This window comes from Neomonachus schauinslandi, chromosome 11 (genome assembly GCF_002201575.2).
Source record: "Neomonachus schauinslandi chromosome 11, ASM220157v2, whole genome shotgun sequence".
Classification (NCBI taxonomy): domain Eukaryota; kingdom Metazoa; phylum Chordata; class Mammalia; order Carnivora; family Phocidae; genus Neomonachus; species Neomonachus schauinslandi.
In genome coordinates this window covers 29,481,768-29,486,503 of record NC_058413.1, presented here as the reverse complement: position 1 = coordinate 29,486,503, position 4,736 = coordinate 29,481,768, and positions in this window count along the sequence as shown.

Genomic DNA, 4,736 nt, shown 5'->3' with positions numbered 1-4,736 from the left:
GGGTTCAGAGTCTGTACCTCTTTCGTTCTCAGCCTCCTACTGATGCTATTAATGCTACCTAATTTAATGACCTTTACAATATCAAGAAGGAAAATAATTTATGCTGATTTCCTTGACTCCCTACCAGTGATGAGGACAGACTTAAAAGGGGGAGGAGATGGTGAGATGAGGAAGCATTTTTCCTCATTCTGAGCTGAGCCTTTCAACCACTTTACATCCACATTACAAAGGAGTTTAGGGATATTACCTGTCTGCTACAGAGCAGACCAAACTGAACAGCTTTTGGCTAAAGAACTTTTTAAATCATCCACTACATTTAGTGCATTCAGAAACAAGACAAAACTTTCATTCCAAGAACTCAGCATCATAATAGATGATTATAGAAAGCAGAAGTATGGCCTTAAGAAGCTTCAAATGTACCCTAAATGCTTGAGAAGACAAAGCCAACCCTTACATGAAATTGTAGCAAATATATAAGATAATATATAAGTTTTTGTGGTCTCTGAAGTTACATGGCTTTGGCTCAAATTCTGATTCTATCACTGATAGACCATGGGTAATTAACAGTAAACTTCCTTTTCTACATTAGAAAAATGAGAATAAAGGAAGTACCCACATTGCGGAATTGCTTTGAGGATTAAAAGAGAAAAATTAATTGCTTAGCTCAGTTCTTAGCCCATAGTGAGTACTCTAATGAATGTTAGCCATAGTAGTAGTGGTAATAGTAAAACAGTACATAAGTTATATATATTATAAAAAATTTACATGTAGGCTACATGCATAGCCTACAATTAGTAGATGTGACAGTATGTAATTAAATAATATTTATGGTGGCACAGATATAAACGTAATAGCAAGTCAAAGGAAGGAAGAACTGTGGGGATATCAACAGGGAAATTAATGTTCTCTGCACCAGGCCTGGCAAGTAGTAGGTTCTTGATAAATGTCAGGTGCTTTTATTATCACTGCTATTAGATTGTAGCGGGCTTTGTAAAGGAAGTTAAACTTGAGTTGAACCTTAAAGTATGGGTAAGACAAGGGCAGCAAAAGGGACTCGAGTGAAGACAATTTCAGGGCTGAAGTCTCTGACATGGGAATTAGGATGACACAGTCCACTAAGATGAGACACTGGTCTGAAGAGAACCAGTGGGGATATGCTTCAATTTCTCTATCAGTAAGTTGTTTTCCTTATTTTCTTCATTATTAATCCTTATAGTGTTTAGGTTCCAGTTACGATATGTCATAGGCTGAAGGATAGCCCCCAAAGAGGTATGTCTTTTGTGTCCTAATCCCCAGATCTGTAAATATCACCTTATTTGGAAACAAGGTCTTTGCAGATATGATTAAGTCAAGGATCTCAAGATGAAGAGATCAGCCCAAATTACCCAGGTGGTCCCTAAATCCAGCAAGTATCCCAATAAGAGGAACACAGGAGAGGCCCACAGAGAACAGGAGAAAGCACTATGGCCAGGGAGGCAGAGACTGAAGTGATGCAGCCACAAGCCGAGAACTGGGAAGAGCCACCAGAAAGTGGAAGAGACAAGGAACAGAAACTCCCCTAGAGACACATTGTTTTTGAAATTCTGCGCTCCAGAACTGTGAAAGCATGCCTTTCTGTGTATTGGTTTGACAAACAAAGCTGTAGTTGTTGTTGTTTTTTTTTTTAAAGAGACAGCCACAGAAAATGAGTACACTAGGCCAAACATTCTCTTTATTCAACCTAAGCCTTTTACGATCTTCTAAAATACAATATAAGTACCACTACAGAAATATTTAACAGCCGCATCCAACCTAGTATAAGGAAGGGTCAAGAAAAACCTCTCAAAGGAAGAAATGTCTTAAGTACAATCAATTAGACGGGAAGGAGTTAGCTGACCCAAGAACAGAGAGGCACGACAACAGGTGGAGGGCCTAGATGAAAGGACAGGGACTGAACAAAGTTTGGAAAGGCTGGGGAGCATGAGGAAGAGCATCTTAGATGCAGTACTAGGGTTTGACCGAAGGTGGAGGATCCGCCTGAGCCTGGGTGGGGTTCCCAGAAACACAAAGAGGCCGGCCATAGGAGAGGCAGCATCTAGGAGACTCTAGTAACAAGAAGAGATCAGAGTCTTTGTTTTATCAGCCAGTCCACTAGCCTTTTGATAAATAATAGATAGGCCTGGATTATTTTTAAAGCCATGAAGCTATGGAAAGGGTAGGGGGAGCGAGGGGGTAAAATACACATGGAAATTGGCCTATGCTCGCCAGGGTTTTGCAGAAACCAGTTGGTAGCCCCAAAAGAAAATCAATAACCACTGCTTCTATTTGTGGCTCTGTTTCCACAGAAACGTGTTTGTGGGTGAATTTGGAAGGCAGATTTACAATGCCAAAACCACCAGTCCGAAAAAGAGAAAAATTCAGTTCAAATAAACTTTTCACTACAGTAACAAATGTTTGATTTCACTAACATGTTTCCATTTAATTAACTGAATTTGGAGAGAATTATCAAATAAACTCAGCCATGCTCCTGTAGGCACGATAATAATGAAATCTGGGAGCAATGTTAGCTTCAGTATAAGCAGAGTATGTGAAAGCTGGTAGGAAGATGTTTGGCTAGGCTTGTCAAGTTGAATCTATTTGCAAAAATAATGAATATAGTCGAACATTAGGGCACTATGCTAGTGAGGTTAATACTGATTAAAAGAAAAAAAAGTCTCCCTTTTGCTTTTGTGCCTTTCTAAATCTTAAATGTTGTACCATGGATGTTGTAGGCACATGGTAAAAATGTTCTTGAAATTATCTGCCAGGAGTAATTTATACATGATCTCTTACCTCAGACAAGATAAAATTCTTCCTATTTGTCTTTTAGTAGAATGAGTACACTTTAGTATTTTTATTAGTATCAAACCCAAGATACTAAAAGGAATCACAACTTCTATCATTTATAAATATAGTTAAGAAATTCTAGAACCCAGCAGGTTCCCTCGTACCATCTCCTATTAATATAAATGGAACCATATGATATTTTGTGTGTGTGTTTCTGGTTTCTTTTGCTCAGCATTGTATCTGAGATTCATTCATGTTGTTGTATATGCAGAGGTTTTTGGGTTTTTTTTCCCCCATTGCTGTGTGTTTCTCCACTATATAGTGATATCACTATTTATTCATTTTATTTTGATGCATATTTGGGTTATTTTAAGTTTTGGGCTCTTATGGACAAAGCATCTATGAATATTCTTGTAAATATGTTTTATAAGCACTCATTTCTTTGGGGTGTGAACCCATAAATTGAACTGCTGTGTAATAGTATATACAATTTCCTGAAGTAATTCAACCAATTTACATTCCCACTATTGTATGAGAGTGTATACAGTTGCCCCACATCCTCCCTTCAGATATTTTGGAATTTTCAGTCCTTTTAGCTTTAGTAGTTATGGTGGAGTAATGGTGTCTCACTGTGACTTTAATCTACATTTCCCTAATGATTAATGATGGTTAATAAAGCTGAACTTCTCTAACATGCTCAAAAATATATAGTTACGATAGTTCATTTTTTAATACTTCATTTTTTTAGAGTAGTTTTACATTTACAACAAAATTGAGAGGGGGTTATGGAGATTTCCCATATACCCTCTGCCCCACACATGCACAACCTCCCTCGTCGACATCACTCACTAGAACGGTACATTTTTTTTTACCAAGAATAAACCTACATTGACGTATCATAATCACCCAAAGTCCACAGTTCACCTTACTATTCATTCCTGGTGTTGTACATTCTAAGAGGCTGAGTAAATGTATAATGACATACATATAGCCATTGTCACAATATCATACAGAGGACTGTTGCTACCCTAAAAATCTTCTGTGCTTTGCCTATTCATCTCTCTCTCTCTCCTTCCACCTCTAGCAACCACTGATCTGTTTGTTGTCTCCATAGTTTTGCCTTTTCCAGAATGACATATAGTTGGAATTGTAGGTAGCCTTTTCAGACTGGCTTCTTTCATTCAGAAATATGCAGTTAAGCCTCCTCTGTGTCTTTTCATGGCTTGAGAGCTTATTTCTTGTTAGCACTGAAAAATATTCCATTGCCTCGATGATCTTTTTTTTTTTTTTTTGGTCAACCTTGAGAATCTTTTATTTGGAGAATTAGCAAAAGTTGTAGAAATACTGAGAAGTCAAAAAGGATTAAAAGGTAACTTCTGGAGCAAATTTTGTTACATGATTCCCACAGACACCCCTCAGAAACCAAGATGCAATTTCTTTTTAACAGTTGATCTTTTTTTTTTTTAAAGATTTATTTATTTATTTATTTGAGAGAGAGAATGAGATAGAGAGCGCATGAGAGGGGGGAGGGTCAGAGGGAGAAGCAGACTCCCCGCCGAGCAGGAAGCCCGATGCGGGACTCGATCAAGAGACTCCAGGATCATGACCTGAGCCGAAGGCAGTCGCTTAACCAACTGAGCCACCCAGGCGCCCAACAATTCATCTTTCCTTCTAGAGATATTTGTAGACTTATGGAACATGAGTCGCAAAGATAGTATGGGGAGTTCTCATATAGCTTTCACCCAGCTTCCCCTATCCTTAACATCTTATGTAACCAATAGAGATTTTTATCAAAACTAAGAAATGAATTTTAGCATAATACTGTTAGCAAAAGCACAGAACTTACTCAGATTTCACCAGTTTTCTCACTAATGTCCTTTTGTTGTTTTTCCAGGATCCCATCCAGGATTCCACATTGCATTAAACCGTCA